At 40.0% G+C, this 19,365-nt stretch overlaps 1 protein-coding gene across 5 annotated transcripts in view; it reads right to left on the bottom strand.

Moving 5' to 3' along the window:
* Positions 1-19,365, bottom strand: part of PDE1C (phosphodiesterase 1C) — a 521,012-nt gene that overhangs the window by 115,510 nt on the left and 386,137 nt on the right. The window lies entirely within an intron of this gene.

The raw sequence follows: 19,365 nt of genomic DNA, 5'->3' as shown, positions 1-19,365 counted from the left end.
AAGAATAATTCTACAATTATGGTGATACGTTCCACAGTCACTGAATGTTTTTATTTATTACATCTGAAAGGAAAATAATTATGGGGTCAAAGAGCAAGTTATAAAATAAATCCATACATTTTTGCCATTGTGAAGAAAGAACAAAAATGTTCTTATCAACCAGGCACTGACTACCCTCAACATTTTCTAGCTACTTTTTATCTTTATGAATTCCTAAATTATCAATAATTTTGCTTTCTTTCAAATTTTTATCTTTTTGTTCTAATTGGATATAGTAAAGCAAGACCAGTAAGCAACATTGCCAAACATTTCTGGGGATTCTGCTCTGTCGAAGGCACTTTGTTCCCCATGGCCAGAGAGAACAGCATCTCTGTTCCAAGATAAGTGAAAAGATTTCAACACCAACAGAACCATAAGAGGGCTATAGAAGGAATAGATAAAGATAGAGTATTTTGTTGGACAGGAAGAATCATTCTAAGAGCAGATAAATACCCTAATTAAAAAAAATAAAATAGGATGAATTTTAAATCAAAGAGTTTCAGACAGTAAAAGAGAGACAGTAAAATATGTTCTTCTCTTATTTATATGAAAATTATCCGCACAGAGAAGGACTTAGTTATATAAGAGCAATAAAATTTCTAAAGATGATGAAAATGCAGTAACTAGGAAAACTGTAAATATCACAGAGATTTGGAGATTGGACAACCCTTCAGGCTATTCAATAGCCAGCAGGGAAAACAGTAGAGACTTTGAAGACAAATGGGTTTGAATCTCACTTCATAACGTATTAACTATGTAATACCAGGTTAGTTATTTAACTTCTCTGAGAGTTATCTTAATGGAGAGCCAAACATGAAGTTTCCCAAGTTGACAAAAGAATTAAATGAAATTGATACATTGTATGTGACTCATACTTATTTTTTAAAAAGGCAATTGTTATACTTATTGTCAGTCTTGTTATTCAATGATCTTGATCATCACAGGTAACCAAATAAGATAATTCTAGCAAGATCTCAAGTCTCCACTTCCCATTAGTTTATGCAATCTGTTCTCACATTCCTGACTTCAAAATATCCTCAGACTTGAATTCATAGGAGAAAATAGGTTGCCTTCTTGGCAAGGTATAAACTACTGCCCTCCTTATAGCTTCATGAAAATTACCAACAATAAAGAATGAGAAAAAATCCTGGATCAATCTTTAAAAGTAGACAGGAGGGTCAACTATACAATAATTTCCAGGAATTTCAATGATACAAAATACAAATGAAATTAGATTAATGGTAGTCTCTGCCTGATTTACAAATCTCTAACATGCAAAAGCAAAATACGAAAAAAAAAAATCAGCAGAGGCTTTTGCAAGCTTGGAGGTAAAGGTCAGCCCTGCGGGTACCATCAGCAGCACTAGGAAGTGCTCTGGATTTCACAGGCAGCACAGGACAGGGAGTTGGCATGGAAGGGCTTGCCAGTCACTCACACACAGTGGACGGCCAGCCTGCCAAAGAATAGGCAGACAGCAGCAGCAAGCCCGACTGCCGTTCCAAATAAGGACTAGAAGCTCTTTAGCAAAACAGATTCCTGGCTGGATCTGCCTCCAGTTCTCACTCTCATCTCAAGGGGCCCAACTACCTCCAAGGCTGCCTGGACTCTCAACTGGCAAAGTAAAATAAGAGTATATGTAAACTTTTTGAAAATTTCTCCCCTTATTTGGGGCTTGAAGATTCTCTAAGAATTGACATGAATCTCTCATAGGACCCATCTCAATTCTTGAAACCTAAGAGAAAAGAACAAAGCTGAAAAAATGATGAGAGAAAATATAAGACTAATAGAGTAGCAAGAACCTAGAAGATTCTATCTCCCTATAATAAGGCTTCCATACGACATAAACAACAGAAGCATGTTTAATCAAATGTTTTCCTATGTTAAAGTAAAATCTATATAAAGAAAAGAGATCAAATAAGATAAAAAAATAAATGATAACATCCAACATATGCTATTATAATTTTTGATCTCAAAGAATAAAAAAAAATTCTTGAAGATCTTTGGGGAAAAAAATTTCATTAAATATGAAATGTCCAATTTCAAACTGAAATTGCAGTTTATTATATCTCAAACAAGAAGTAGTACAATTAATCAAAGTATGTGCCTAAACTATCAACACAGTTGATCTTAACAGTAGATTGTTTATGCCAGCAGTGAAAAAGCCTGGAGAGCTAGTGGTGATGAAATCGTGAAAGGCGTTTTCCACAGCTTGTTGAGAATGAAGTATTTTTCCTTGCAAGAAGTGGTCCAAAGCCTGGAAGAAGTGGTAGTCAGTGGGTGCAAAATTTGGAGGATACTGTGGATGACAGAGAGTAACCGAGTCCAGCTTCTATGGTTTGAGCAGCGTTGTTTGTGCGACATGTGGTCAAGGGTTGTCTTGCAAGAGGATTGGCCTGTCTCTATTGACCAATCTCGGCTGCTTAATAACATGCATCCTCACCATTTCATCGAATTGGTTGCAGTGATATCCACTGTAATCGACTGACCAGGTTTCACGAAGCTGTAGTGGAGAATACTAGAGCTGGACGACCAGACACGATTGGCTTTTTTTGATGAATATTCAGTTTTGGACTGTGTTTCAGCACTTGATCTTTATCCAACCATTGTGCCAAATGCTTGCTATCATCAGAAAGAATCAATTTTTCATCCCACATAATAATACAGTGTAGAAATGGTTCACCTTTATGTGGTGACAGCAAAGAAAGGCAAGGTTCGAGACGATTCTCTTCTGGCGCTCATTTAATTCATGTGGAACCCATCTATACAGCTTCTTCACCTTGCTGATTTGTTTCAAATGGCCCAATACTGTTGGAATAGTAATATCAAACCTTGCTGCTAATTCACACGTAGGTTGAGATGGATTCACTTCCACTACAGCTTTCAGCTCATCATTATCCACCTTGGTCTCAGATCACCCATGTGGCTCATTTTCAAGATTAAAATCACCAGAATGGAACTTCTCAAGCCATCCAGGTACTATGAGTTCATTAGCTACATCCTTCCCAAACAGTTCATCGATATTTTGAGCTGCCCAGGCTGCATTGGTTCCACAATGGAACTCATATTTGAAAATAGCATGAATTTTTGACTTATCCATGGTTTCACAAAAATTGCTCTAAAAAAAATCAGAAAGATAATCACAAGCCAAAACGGGTTTTTTTGAAAGACCTTCACAAAAAGAAACAAAGAAACAAAAACCAAGAAGTGTAAAGTGAAATGTCAGAGATATCAACTGTCAAACTTAGTACTTAAGGAAATTGGACATTTCATACGTGATAACTAATACCTACAAAGTAACAAAAATTCAAGCTGGCCATAGACATCTACCATGCCAAAACCCAGAAAGCATTTAACAACAGTACCAATTTTTGAGAACAATATGGTAAAATACAAGATATTTATATCCACATCTAGTAAAGTTACCATGTATGTGTGAAGCCAACAAAGATATCCTCAAGTATCAACAAATTCAAAATGCATCATTTATATCCTTTCCAGAATACAAAAACAACAAAAAAACTTTAAGGCATACTCTAAGACAGTGGTCTTCCAAGGGGGTGATTCACGGATCTTCAGTTAAATGCACTGTAGACTCGTGACCTGGATTTAACTAAGCCAAACTTTACAAAATAGACATGAAGTTTGAGAAAGATTCCTGAGAGAGGTGGCAGATGAATTAAAATGCTAAGTATACAAGGACAACTAAACATGGAAACGAGCTGACTTTTCTCTTTTTCCTAAGACAAGCTCCTATTTCTAGGATAAACACCTCCAATGCCACTTTTACAAACTAAAAACTAATTATAGTCAGTCAAAAAACAATTGAAATTATTAAGAATATCGTATGGACTATGGATTTATATCCACTACTGTTAACAATTCCCACTCCTGGGAAAGCACAGTATATTGAACGAATGAAGTGAGTCACAACAACCTCCTATCATCTTGTGGACTGGGTGGCGGGGGTGGGGGTGGGGGCGGAACTGGGACCAGTGCCCCCAGGGAAAGCATCACCCAGAATCCAACTCGGCAGTTCAGACAAGCAGCACTGAAAACCAGCTCTGCTGGAAAGTCCCAGGCTTTGTGCCACAACTAGCAGGACATGAGCAGTTGGAAAGCTTCTCCCTGATACGCAGTGTCTTTGGTGCCAGGCAGACACTGGGCAGTCACGTTTTTGTATTCAGCTCTGACCCCACAGAAAGCTGTAAATAGAAAGCAAGACCCTAGCCAAGTAGCTGCAACAAACCAAGAGGAGAAATGACACAGAAATAAAGCACCTTTTAGATGCACAAGAGGTGCTAGAAATGTACTTCTACCCCCATCTTTCTAGCTGCTGAGATGAGCTGAAGATTGACTGACATCCTGGCAGACAGTGAAGAGAACCTAGGACAACCCACCCACTCTGCTTATGGGAAAACTGACCAGCTGACCTTCACCTCTCTTGATTCAAGGACAACTATGCATAAAAAAAGTATCTATGAAAACATTCAGCAATAAAGACAGAGGAGAAAACAACAATTAAAATGCAGAGAAAGGACTCACTTTTGAAAAAAAAAATTCACTAATGGAAACATAACTAAATTTTTGGGAGCATCTGCTGTGTGTTCAATAAAATGCAGGAAAACATAGATCTGTGAAACAAAGGTGAAAGCTGAAATCAATATAATAAAAAGTGAACATATTGAGAGAGAAGAAATTAAAAAGAAACAAAACATGCAACAAGAAGGCTATATGAAGCTTTGTTAAAAAGAGAATAAATGGTGACCAGATTTCCATATATCCATCTCCTGTCTGGCTTGGCACCATGGATACCAGTTACTGCGGCTGACTTCCTGCTACATGTAGTGGCCACACAAACCCTAGGAATCCCAGGTGCTCTTTCTTTCAAATATTGTTGAACTTCAGCACAGTGTCCAGGTGCTTGTGCTCTATAGGCCACTCGGCTCACCTCTCTCTAGCTCTTTATCCTTCCCATTTAGAGCATCCTGCCCTCCCACCACCCCCTACCTACCACCCACTTCTTGGAGAAATTGCTATTCCTTGGGTAGAAGACTTTCAAATTAGCTCCTTTACCACTGGCCAATTAGTAGCCACCAGTTTCAAAAATTCCCAAAGTCCCTGGGAATAAGGACCCTTCTCTATTTTCCATCATAGTGCAGGTTTTCCCTAGATCTTAATCCACCTTAAGAAGGGCTGTCTGAAAAATAGCCAGGAACTTTCTCACTCATATTATAAAGCTGGAGAAGACTAGTACCGGCAAGAAGCCCCAGCTGCCTGCCCTTGCTTTCCTAGTACAGTTATCTAGATGTTTTTCCATGTGAATTTATTCCATCTACAGGAGCAACGTCCCCAAGGGCCAGGTCCCATGGAAAGCTGTCCCCTGTTTTGGGAAAGAAGGGTATCTAGCTTCTTAATACTACTCAAAAGGACTTTAGATCTGGGTATCTGATGAGAGTTTGTTTCTTGAGCATTCAAAATAAATTCCTTCCCTGTGAGTCTTACAAGGAAGGAAAGAAGCAAAAAAGGGAAGGAGGGAAATATGCAACAAAAATAATAGAAATAAGGTTTCTCTTCTGAGTGCACGTTCATAGTTTTCAGCACTCCATCCATTTCTGTCACTGCTGCTGCCAGATGATAGCTCCAGTATAGAAGTGCAGCACCATTTTAGGAATAGCTTATGTCTTCAAACTTTGGCAAGAAGCCTTTCCGTTAAGGCAGCGTGTAATTTCATTGTGGAGAAGCCACTGCATCTTCACATGGCTCTTGCATTTCTCCACATAAGCTCTGTTTTCCACACGCCTCTTTGCTGCAAGGTATACAATGAAAATGCTGCATCACTTCAGTTCTCTGTGTTCCCAATGCCAGAGCAAACCCTGGATGATGACTTCCCCGACCCGGGCCAATCAATACATGGGATGCATAAAGGCATTGGAAAGGGGGGAACTAAGTGAAGAAAGGCCTGGACACCTTATTTTTGAATTTAGAAGGCCACTGGGGTTGAAGAGAGAACATCTTCTTTTTTCCACAAAGATAACTCCTAGAACCAGTGGAGTGAACTTCATTAGAGAGCAACTTACTGGCCCAACTTTGTAATTTAGACAACTGCTCTGCACTGGACTAGACACTATTTCCTACCCTAGTGAGGTTCCTGAAAACACTACAGTACTACGCCTTGAGAGCAAATATATTTGTGGAGCTTTAGACACTGCTAGAATGAAATCATCGGAAAAGCAAAAGCAAAAATAAACTAGAAACACAATTGCTTACATTTATTTGTCCATTCTACCCAAGGTTATCCCCTCTGAGCATTGACAAACAGCTCCCAAAATGCCAGCATGGCCGACGATGACTCTTGTCTCAGACAGGCTTTGTTCAGTTTGAAAGACTGTGAAAGGGAACTGGATCTTTTATAGCACTTCCCCTATGTGCCCGAATGAATCATGAGCCTCGAAAATGCAACTGAATGAAAATCTCTATTTCAGTTCATCACACCCACGTATTTGCAAGGCACAGGCGTCTCCATGCACTTTCACACACCTGCCTCCTCCACGTCACTCACGTCCCCTGCCACCTACCTAAATGCCACAGAAAATAACGCACCTCCTCCAAATGATATGCCTCAAAGTGAGTTTCACGCGTATGCTTTAACGCCAGCCGATGATGCCATCCAAGCATTTTTCTGGCAATTTGTTTTTATAATTAATGACAACTGATTAAGACGGCTGTACTTGAAACACTCATTCGACACTGACTGGGTGCCTTCTGCATGCGGGCACTGGGATAGGTTCTAGGAATACCAAGTGGAGAAACGCAGCGCCTTCCCTCAATTAGGGACAGCAGACAGCTGTCGGCACCTGCACTGCAGTCCCATGAGCATGACGGCAGAGGTGCGATGGGGACCAGGAAAGGACAGACGAGGGAAATCTCCAAATAAGAAGGGCCTCCCCAGTGGAGGTGACATCAGAGCCGGCTTGAGGGCCAAATAAGGGCCAGCCAGGCACACAGACAGGATGGAGAGATAGTGAGCTCTGGACTGAGAGATCAGCCTGATGGTGGTGATGGATTCGGGGCATCAGGGAATTCCACGGTTATCTGGAGCTCAGGAGCACGTCAAGAGACAAAACTACAGAAGAAGGCGGAAGCCAGACCATGGGGGACTTAGTGTGCCAAACTAAAGAAATTTAATGATCTCTTAGAGATAATGGGGAGCCCGTAGGGAATTTTCAAATGGGGGAATGGCATGATAAGATCTGCATTTTAGAAAGAGCAATCCATCAGCAGAGTAGAGGCACACAGAGGAAGTAGGACAAATGTATATGTTTTCATTGTAATTAGGCTTGTCTAATACTCTAAACAAGGCGATATTAATATTCTCTCTCATGTCACAGCACTTTGATTGGATATTGCATAAGTTGGGTGGTGATATGGATGGTTGCTTTTAAGGATTTCTAGGAAAGGAGTTATATGGGGGTATGCGATTTCCTCATTTAGTGACCACCAAACCAAAAACAAGAACAGTGCCAACAAAAATTATGTCTAGCTCTGGGAGGCTGAGGCGGGAGGATTACTTGAGCAGCCTGAGCAAGCTTGAGACCCTGTCTCTAATAAAAATAGAAAAATTAGCCAGGTGTTGTGGCATGCACCTGTAGTCCCAGCTACTCAGGAGGCTGGGGCAAGAGGATCACTTGAGCCCAGGAGTTTGAGGTTACAGTGAGCTACAATGATGCCACTGCACTCTACCCAGGGTGACAGAGTGAAACTCTGCCTCAAAAAATAAAATAAATAAAAAATTATGACTAGCAAGAATAGTCTAGTTATGTAGTTTTTATTTTTTGTTAATGCCATAGGCAAAAGAGAATTTTCCTTCTATGGTTCCCAATTATACCTGCTTAAAGCAGATGTACAAATAAATTTAGATAAATTATTGGGTTCCAATTAATTTTTCATTAAAAAAATTTTGGTGCCTAGGTTCATATTTATAGTTTTATATACTCCTCTATATAACTTATTACCTAGTAATATTAGTAACGTTATAGGAGATTTTGAATAGCATCACTAATAAAATTGACATAAGTAGCATTATATTACTAACATTATACTCAACTGCTGCAGAACTCACTATTTTTTTCAAGTGTACATATAAGAGTAATCAAAATTGACCATGTGCTGGGTCATAGAAAAAGTCTCAATACATTTCAAATTGATATAGAGCAGCTAATGCTCTCTGAGAACAGTGGAACTAAACTCAAAATCAATAACAAAACAAAATGACTAGAAATATTTCAAATGTTTAAAATTGAGGAATATATTTCTAAATAGCCCATAAATCAGAAAATAATTTTAACTGGATAATAATGGAAATATAACACATCAAAACTTGTGGCATCACTATCTCCACTTCTGTTCAATATAGTGCTGGAAGTCTTGGCTACAGCAATCAGACAGGAAATGAAGAAGCCCGCAAAGGCAATCACAGCAGCAACAAAAATAAATAAATGGGACATGATCAAACTAAAAAGCTTCTGCATAGCCAAAGAAACAGTCATGAAAGTAAACAGACAACCTACAGAATGGGAGAAAATTTTTGCATCCTATGCATCTGATAAGGGACTGATAACTAGAATATACTTAGAACTCACGAAAATCAGGAAGAAAAAATCAAATAATCCCATTAAAAAGTGGGCAAAGGACTTGAACAGAAACTTTTCTACAGAAGACAGAAGAATGGCCAACAAACATATGAAAAAATGCTCAACATCTCTAATCATCAGGGAAATGCAAATCAAAACCACAATGAGACATCACTTAACTCCAGTGAGAATGGCCTTTATCAAAAAGTCTCCAAACAATAAATGCTGGCGTGGATGTGGAGAGAGAGGAACTCTCCTACACTGCTGGTGGGACTGCAAACTAGTTCAACCTCTGTGGAAAGCAATATGGAGATAGCTTAAAGTGATACAAGTGAATCTACCATTTAATCCAGCAATCCCATTGCTGGGCATCTACCCAAAACATCCAATGACACTCTACAAAAAAGACACCTGCACTTGAATGTTTATAGCAGCACAATTCATAATTAAGGCTGTGGAAACAGCCCAAGGGCCCATCAATCCAAGAATGGATTAATAAAATGTGGTATATGTATACCATGGAGTACTATTCAGCTCTAAGAAACAATGGTGATATAGCACATCTTATATTTTCCTGGTTAGAGCTGGAACCCATACTATTAAGTGAAGTTTCCCAAGAATGGAAAAACAAGCACCACATATACTCACCAGCAAATTGGTATTAACTGAACAGCACCTAAGTGGTCACATAGGTACTACAGTAATAGGGTATTAGGCAGGTGGGAGGGGGTGAGGGGCAGCTGTATACATATATAATGAGTGAGATGTGCACCATCTGGGGGATGGTCATGCTGGAGACTCAGACTTGTGGGGGGAGGGGGGAAAATGGGCATTTATTGAAACCTTAAAATCTGTACCCCCATAATATGCTGAAATAAAAAAAAAACTTCTGGCATGCAGGTAAAGCAGTGCTTAAAAGAAAATGTAAGCTTTAAATGAATATATTAAAAAGGAAAAAGTTTAAAAATAAGTGATCTCATTATTTAACTCAAGAGGTTAGAAAAACAGCAAGTTAATTCAAAGAAAGTAAATGACAGCAAAAAATAAACACAAGAAAAAAATTTAGGTAGAAAACAAATTCACAACAGAAATTATAAACAAAGCCAAAAGCTTGTTCTTTGAAAAGCTTAATAAAATTAATTAATAAGTCAAGTAAGATTGTTAAGAAAAAAAAAAGGAACAAATAACCAATATCAAGAACAACAACAAAAAAAACTATTATTATAGATTCTATAAAAGTAATGAAAGGTAATAAAAGGATACCATAAATACTTTTCTGTGGATAGCTTTAAAAATTTAGATGAAATGGAAAAATTCCCTAAAACCTTAATTTTATCAAAACTGACATAAAAAAGATAAAATAGGAATAGTTCTGTGTATAGTGAAGGAATTGAATCCATAGTTTACTATTTTACCACAAAGAAACTATAGTCCTAAATAACTTTATCAATGAATTCATATAAACATTTAAAGAGAAAATGACACAAAGTCTTCCAGAAAATAGCAAAAGAGGAAGTATTCCAATTCATTTTATGAGGCTGGTATACGTTTGATTCCAAGGTCAAACAAAGACATTATAAGAATACTTCTCATGAGCATAGATTAAAAGAATACTTCTCATGAGCATAGATTAAAAATGTCAAATGAAATTTTAACTAATTAAATCCAGCAATAATTAAAAAGAATAGCATACAGCAAGCAAACTTGCAGAATTGTGCAATTGGGTTAACATTTAAGATTAGTGGATAAGTGTAACCCCCTATTTTAATAGAAAAGAAAAAAGAAAAATCTGGTCACCATAATAGAGTCAAAAAGCATTTGAGAAAACACCTCTTCATGACAAATATCTTGGCAAAGAAAAAAAGAAAGTGAATTTTCTAAATTTGATATATGTTGGGTTTTTAATTAAAAAGCTAGAGCAAACATACATAATACTAAAATATGACAGTCTTTCCTGTTGAGCTAACTATAATCATGAGGATGCCTACTAACACCAGTTCTACTCAAGATTGTATGAGAAGTCTTCACCAGCTCAATAAGGAAAGAAGAAGAAATAACACCAAAAGGACTAGAAAGAAAAAAGGAAGAATATCTAAAGAGAATCAGCAAATAAGTTATCATGATTAAGAGGTAAATTTCTCAAGGTCACTGGATAAATACAACAAACAATTGGAAAATGGTACCATCCACATAAGCATCAAAATAAAAAATATCTAAGAATAAATCTTGCAAATTATATAAAGGTCCTCTACATAGAAATCTGTAAGATGTTACTGGAAGAAGTTTAAATGACCTAAATAAATGGAGGGGCAATCCATGCTCATAAATTCTAAAACTCAACACTTTAGAAATATGAATTCTTCCTGCATTTATCTATAGGTTCAATATAATCCCAAATAAATTCCCCACAAGTTGTGTGGTGGAAATTGATAGACTAATTCTAAAATGTATTTGGAAATGCAAAGAACCAAATATAGCCAACATGGTTTTGATTAAAAAGAACAAATTACCATCCCAAATATTAAGACCTATTTTAAAGCTTTTAGTTCTGGGCCTGAGTTTCTCCACCACTTCACTATTCCAACTCTCTTCCTCTCAAGATCCAGCTGGTATGTGCGAGAATATGCACATGTATTTTTATATTAATATAAGCACAACATAAGTAGACAAGAAAGTCTGCTACAAAAAACAAAAAAGAAAAGAGCCCAATATAAATTGCTTTTAAATTATCCTGTTGTACATGTGATTGTTCCATTCCATTAAAATGGACCCATTCCTTGGATGTCCAGAGGAGGCTACCATTATATACTCTGTTGGTTGCTATGGATTTTCTAATGAATGTTTGCATTCCTTTTGTATTCATGAGGCCATACAACAGAGCAGCCCTACACATGCAGTCTCCTAGTTTCTGCTCTACACAGTGATTCTCCTTTCAAGATGCATGTTTGTGGGTGTAAGTAAGAGTGAGCCAGTGAATGACTGTGGGTCCGAAATGAGCATGTCTGCTCCCTGCACGTGAACGCCAGGAAGAAAGCACTGTTGGGTTCAAGAGAACCCATCTATTTTTATGGTATTCTAGGAGGTACTATGACCCAGGGTTAAAGTTTTAATCCATTTTGAGTTTATAATACTGGTTTTGTTCCTTTGGAGTTCCTATAGTAGTCAAGTGCAGTGATTTAGAAAGGAACTACTTCCTAGTCATTCTTGGCCTTATAAAGAACTGTTTCCTAAAAACCAGTTTATCCCTTACCTGTTCTTACTGCCACTCCACTCACACATGTTGTTAAAAGGAAATAGTGCAGCTTTTTTTTTTTAAGCGTAAGATTCACAATTATGCTAGGAAAAGCTTTCCTGAAGGAAAAGGTTATCTCCAGTTTAAAGTTTGATTCTAGGTGGGTAGAATTTATTGAGAAATGATGTTAATATAAAAACCTACTTGTTCTTCGGGAGAAAGAAGTAAAAAAGAAATGGAAAAGAAAACCCAGAGCATGGTTCAGAATCCACCACAGGGCATGCTGGGGACTGGGGGTAGGGGAAGGAGGTAAAAATCCTGCCAGGCTGCCAAGGGGTAAGATCCAGAAGCCATTTTTCATTTGCAGCTATTCATGTGGAAAGAATCACCGTCACTTTCCTCTGCTGATAAACATGCCACTTCAACAACATCTGGCTCGACAGACCAAAGAAATGAGAAAAACTAAAAACATCTTTGAATGGTGCTAATGAGAAAAGGAAGATGAGCAGAAATGCAAAGGAAGTTTGCAGGAAGATTCAGGAAGGTTGCAACCCATGCATAGACATAGCCAGACCTGCCTCTCCATGTCCTCACAGTCCACCCTGCCCCGTGGCCCCCTCATTTTCCTTCCCTGAATCAGTTCCTCATTCATTCTGAGCTGCATCATGTTGCTGTGATTATCCAGAGAAGCTAAAGCTCCCTCTCCCAGTAAAATCACAGGAAATTCCACCATAATAGAAATAAAGTTTGTTTTAGCCAGATAAACCCAAGATTATCTTTTTCCCACATCCGCTTTGATTTTTTCTTTTATAATAACAGAAATAAATAAAATTAATTCATAGATTAAACGTCTTCAAATAATGGTAACGAGATGCTGAATTAGCACAGCTCCCTTCCTTAAGATTAATTCCAGAAGAATTATAGAAAGCAAAAAAAAATCAAAACTCAAAGAAAATTGTGAGTTTTCTTAGGTCACCTCTTAGGTGACTGACTTGAGGCTGCTGCACTGAATGTACATGAGGACGGTGCGTGTTCCCGGTGTGAGGCAGGAGGCAGCCCCACCAGGCGGGGAGAAAATGATGGGAAAGGAACTGGTGGAGTCTGCTATTGTTTCTCCTCCCTCCACTGCCTGCCGACACCTACAGTGACTCAGAACTCTGAAGTTCCAGAGGTCCTGGACAGCTAAGCCAGGGTTCTTTGTTCCACCTTGTGGCTCCTCTACTTTCAACTTTGGGTTCCAATATTGTCCCAGAAGGAAAAAGTATACGGAAGGACATGTGTTGGAGGTTCTTATGAACCAAGCTGGAATTGGAACTCATTGCCTCCGGCCATTCCCATTGTCCAGCATCCAGTCACACGGTCTCTCCTTTCCAAGAGAGAAGCTGTAGTCCAGCTATAGGCCTAAGAGGTCGGGGGTTTGGTGGAGAGCCAAGCCAACTTATGCCACACCTAGAAAATGTAATCCTGTCATCAACACTTGTTTTTCTCAAATGGAAGACTGCATATTAAAGTTGCTTATTAATTACCTTTATGATCCTATTAAACTAAGAGACATAATTGACCTAATTTATGAGATGCCTCCAAACATTTATCAATCTTATAAAAATGAGATAGTTCTCAAGGCAATTATGCTGAATGAAAAAAAGACAATCACAAAATGTTATATACTATCCAATTCCATTTATACAACATTCTTTAAATGGCAGAATTATAAAATGGAAGACGGATTTGTGGTCACTAGGGGTTGAAGGGAAGGAAGAGTGGGAGGATAGTGCATGTAAAAAGTGTAGCACAGGGAGCCTAGTGGCCACACAACTATTCTGTACCTTGAACATACAGCAATAAAATTGCATGGAATACACACACACACACACACACACACCGAGGACAATAAAATTGGAGGAATTGGAATAAGATTGGTGGATTGTAACAATGTCAACACTCTGGTTGCAAAATCATACTACAGCCTTGCAAAATTTGTCCATTGGGGAAACTGGGTAAAAGATACATGGGAATCTCTCTACATTATTTTTTACAATAATGTAAATCTATAATTACCCCAAAATTAGAAGTTTAATTTTAAAAAGTGGGACACAGTCATCCAGCTCAATGGAATATTGATGATAATGGGCTAGACATAAATTGTTTTTCCCCCAGCTAGTTTTATAAGGACCTCTCTGTCCTATGTAGTGTCTCCCAGACCTTCCAGCTTGGCTTCAGCAGCAGCAGGGACTAGGAATAAATGCTCATCAGTGAGCTGTTAATCATGTCTGATGACTTTGTAGAGGGTCCAATGAGGGCTATGACCTGCGATGTTTGGTGCTTGGTGAGAACCAGACTCCAGCCTTGAGAAAACCTTGAGAAAGATGGATGGAGATTCTCAGCATCACCTGAAGAAACTGAGATGCTAGCAAATGGTACTCAAGCTAATGAGAGGAGGGAAGAAGAATCCCAGTGACTTCACTGAAGGGTCACCAATTCTACCTTTACTGGCAATGATCCCTTAAGACCTCTAAGGTCTGAGGCATGATTTGCATTTTCCCTCTTCCTTTTCAGATCATCCTTGGAAGTTTATTTCCTTGTTTCTTTCTTTTTTTAAATAGAGGCAAGGTCTTGCTCTGTCTGCTGGAGTGGAGTGGTGTGATCATAGGTCACTCACTGTGGCCTTGAACTCCTGGGCTCAAGCAATTCTCCAGCCTCAGCCTATGAGTAGCTGGAACTACAGGCATGTACAACTATGCCCAGCTAATTTCTAAATTTGTTTGTAGATACAGGGGTCTCGCTATGTTCCCAGGCCTCAAGTGATCCACTCACCTCAGCCTCCCAAAATGTTGGGACTACAGGTGTGAGCTACTGAGAAGTATGTTTCATTTTGAGGGTAGTTTCACCATGGTAGGCTGGCCATGAAGTGTTTGTAAAGAAGGAAATTCACTACCACCACCACTCAGTCTCTCACAACCACCATTATATTGTCTACTTCTATGAAATCTTTTTTTTTTTTAGATTCCATATATAAGTGAGAACACGCAGCATTTGTCTTTCTGTGTCTGGCTTATTTCACTTAGTGTAACATCCTCTGGGGGGTGAACAGGGAAAGGGGAGATGTTGGCCAACGGACACAAAGTTCCAGTTAGACGGGAGGAATAAGTTCCGGTGATCTGCATAGCATGGTGACTATAGTTAATAATATACCATATATTTCAAAATAGCTAAAAGAGTGGATTTTAAATGTTCTTATCACAGATAAGTATGTGAGATGATGGCTATGTTAATTAGCCTGATTTGATCATTCCATAATGTATATATGCATCAAAACATCACATTGTACCAGATAAATACATACAATTATTACGTCTCAATTAAATTTTTAAAATAAATAAAGAGTTGATTCCATTAAAAAAAGGAAAAGGAAATTCAGAGGTTGATGGAGTGAAGTAGGGGTAAGTTAAGTAAGGGTGTGAAAGTACATGTTGTGGAGATAGGATTGTATTGTAGTCATTTTCAAGAGATAGGGGGAAAATTGCGTATTATTTACATTTCGAGTTTGTTTTCAACATAATTTCCACTCAATTTCCTCCCAACCATAAATCATTTTGTAATAGCTTTGGGGTGTGGGGTGGGCAGGGATCTGGACCCAGGTCCCTTATCATTCATGGTCTGCTCTGGTGCATTCTAATAACTGAATGTGTCGAAAGCTTAAAGCCTTTCCATTTTTTTAAATTTTTGCTTGAGATTAATAGAAAAAAGGAAAGAACTGGGGAGACTTTTGATTCAGGCATTCCGTCTCACTCACTAGCACTGCTTCTCTCTCCCTCTCTCGTTAGAAACAATAGCTTGTTCTTGCTCAGGTCGCACAAGGAGGTAAGTGCTCAAACAGGACCAACTCCCATAGCTGTTTAGGAGCGAAACTCGTCCCGTTAACTATTTTCCATCATAACATACAAGGAGAGTTGATTTATAGAAAATTAGCAGTAATTGTAGCTAATACTGATGAATCCAACTGCACAAATCATTCCACTTGCCCCATGTAAACTATTCCTCAGTGCTCACAACGGAGATTTTTGCAGTTTAAAAATATTATCTAGTGCTTTGGAGTTTGTCCCTCATGAGCAGCATGCGATTCCACTGTAACAGGACTTCCTCGTTTAGCATTTCTAAAACCTCCTAAATCTGGGCACATACTTTCCAAATTTTTTAATGATATCTGAATCTATGTAATGTGATAATATAGTCTATTACTGCAGGTAAAATGAACTCTTTTTCAGATGAGGTATGTCGGGCTTCAGACTCTGGCTTGGGGACTAGAAAGAAAAAACAATTCCTTTAAATGATTCTCTATTAAAGGAAAAAGAGAGAAAGAGGGAATCACAAAATGTTCCGCACTTGCTATCGACTCTCTCAAAGTGTACACGAGAACTGTAAAATCTCGAGGAAACAGTGGTGTGGTGTTCGCACCTATTATGTTGAGTATTTCTAGCGAGGGATCTTTCCTTCCTCCACACCCCGCCATGCTCCCTGCCTGCATCACTGTGTCCCGGCAGAACCAACGGCAAGTCCAGGCAGGTTCGATACCTGATACAGGTCTTCCCACAGTGTGGGGAATGGCTGACCTTGGGCCAGCCCTGGTGGAAATGAGAACAAAACAAGCATCTTTGCTGGAGGTGGGGCTGGTCTTTAAAATCTATAGTCACACATATGACCGTATGAACAGTCAAACCCAAGCCACCTCTGTGTGTGACTTTCAGCTCTGGAATATTTGCTACTGCTTACTACCGACTAGGTGTGGATTCCTTCTTTCCCTTTTTCCTTAGCCCCTGGACTCACATGTGTCCTGGAAAAAAGATGCCATTGGAATTGGAAGTGAAAAGCTAAAACCTCTGGCCTGGGCCATCTACCATTTTGTACTTCCTTCACTTAAAACCCTGGTTCCTCCCATTGCAGGGATTTCTACCACGCAAATGCACTAATGGGTGACAAAGGAAAGTATTTTGTGTTTCCATTCCCCAACCCCACTGCCAACAGCCATTCCCACCATGACAAGCCCCTAGGGAGGGGTGCAAAGAGGGAATCTCAGCAAAGAGGCATCTGTTAGGGTCCTAGTTGAAGTACTGCAGTGAGAGAGTGTCAGATGGGTCAACCAGACAGCTGAGAGCCGGGGATCTTAGCTCCACTGCCTTTTAGAACTCAGCAAGGAAACGACCAGGATGCCCTCACACCGACCCAGAACAGGTGCAGCAGCATCAGTGCAGCTGCCGAGGAGGCAGAGGGGCCACAGCTCTGATCCCTTGAGTCTTCCTGGGCTCCTGGGCAGGGAGTAGGAAGGCGTGGAGGTCCCCTGTGCCCTGCATGGGGGCAGAGAAAGCAACTGATAGTGCTGACTGGGGGATTACGAGGGGCTCTACCATGGATGGGGGGCAGGCAGGGACCAAACAGGAGTTACGGCCAGACTGCAGCAGGATCCACCGTGCCAGGAGGAGCTGAGCAGAGCCACGTCAGTGGAAGAAACACAGCTATAGACCTTTGCTAGAAACATCTCTAAGACTTCCAGCAACCAGCGGACAAGAGACATCACATGGAGTCAAAAGGTGTCAAAGGACAATACGAGGACTCGTGCTGTCTTAGAGAGAAACAGGAAGAGGAACAAGGAAATCTCAAAGTCTAAGCCCTTAGATTTTTTTAAGTGTGTTATCTAAAAAAAATGTTTATATTATTAGATTGGAGGGAGGTTCATGAATTAGATTATAATTAGTTTCTCTCCCTACACACACACACACACACACACACACACACACACACACACACAGAAGGTGGGGCTCATGAGGAAGATCAGATCCTACATAGTAAGTAAAGAAGCCACAGTTTCTTTGCACACCTGAGTGTGTGGTGAAGAAACCATGGGCCCTGCTGCACACGCAGCGCTGCACAGCTCTTTGGGAAGCAGAGACGGACACCATGCAATGCTGGCTCTCAGGCCACTCACACCTGGTGTGGAAGGCAAATGCAAAAATAACTACCATGAGCTATAACCAACTATTATTCAAGCACAGGGAAGAGGGAAATTACGCCTGGTCATGGTAGGACAAGACCTCACAGATGTTGACATGTGAATAGGATTCGATAGCTGAATTTAACAAACACTTCATGGTTCTGCCAATATTCCTGCTACTGTGCTGGGTCCATGAGGGTAGAGTCTGGTGAGAGAAGCAGACACAAACAGATAAATTCCATAGAATACATTGTTTTTAAACAGATTGTGCACTGGCCATTATGGAAGAATTCATAAAGTTTGAGCTTGCCAACCTCATTTCCTAAAGAACACCAAGAAATCCAAAGTTGAAAGTGATCACTGGCAAGGTTACTGGACCCTACCACCTACTGCTTATAAGTAAAAGATAGTTTACAAGAGGCGTTACGAGGAAGGGATATGGCAGGGGGGTGGGATATGACTATTTCCAAGCGATTTTCTGAACTTCTCCCCTTCACATTTGGGAATGAAATACCTTTGGACCCAGTAAAGGAGAAGGAAAATATGAGTCCAGGATACTGTTTTCATCTCCTTAGAGCATGAACAGTGCATCTGCCAGCCAACAGTACCGTGCCCCCGGCCAGAGAGGGTGAAAGACCAACCTACACAACCTGAGAGGGAGGGAAGAGGACGCACAGCTGTCCACAAGAGAGTGCTGAGGACTCTTCCAGAAGGCTGAGCCCCTGATCATCCTTTAGTGTCTGCTGGGCAAGAGGAACACTGCCCACTTGAAATGGCTTCCAATGGGAAGCAGCAGTCACTGTCGAGAGGAAATGGCAAATGAGGGAGCTTTAAAAAAAATTAAGTTTCATCCACTCCAAAATGTACTCTATAAGGAAAGGAAAAGATTAAAAAAGGAGAGAAACATGAGTAAATATGGCAGTTCTTGCAGCGATTGCTATGTTTTTCTATCCTACCTCAATCTCAAGAGTAGAGGGCAATTGTGGGGTACAAGGATCACCCCTGATATGGAGAGTGAATTGCTGTTAAGTTATTTCAGTTTACATATCGCTGGAGCAAATCACATCATAGAGATGACCCCGAAGGCACAAAGATGTGAAAGGCTGCCCGGACACGCCAGCCAGCCGAACGTCCAGATGCCAGGTGAGCAGGTGTTCTGGGCACCACTGTTGCTGTGCGAGGTCTCTGCAAGAAAGGGGGAGGGTTTGTCTCCTCCTGGACCCTGGGAGGAATGTGGGGGTGGGGATGGGACCCGTGCCGAAAACAGAAGTCGAGAAGACAGGGGAACCCAGATCACCAAACTACTTGATTTTATTAGCAGAGAGAAAGATTCCTTATTCCTAGGGCTTCTCTCTGTTTCTGTATGCGCTTACTAGCTCTTTTGATCAACTTGGTAAGGATTTATTCCCACCACTACTGTTTAAAAATGAGAGCAGCGAACCTTGTGGCATGCACCCTCGAGAACACTCTCCTTAGCA

This window comes from Microcebus murinus, chromosome 9 (assembly GCF_040939455.1).
Source record: "Microcebus murinus isolate Inina chromosome 9, M.murinus_Inina_mat1.0, whole genome shotgun sequence".
In the NCBI taxonomy this organism is placed as follows: domain Eukaryota; kingdom Metazoa; phylum Chordata; class Mammalia; order Primates; family Cheirogaleidae; genus Microcebus; species Microcebus murinus.
This window is presented reverse-complemented; position numbering and strand designations above follow the sequence as displayed.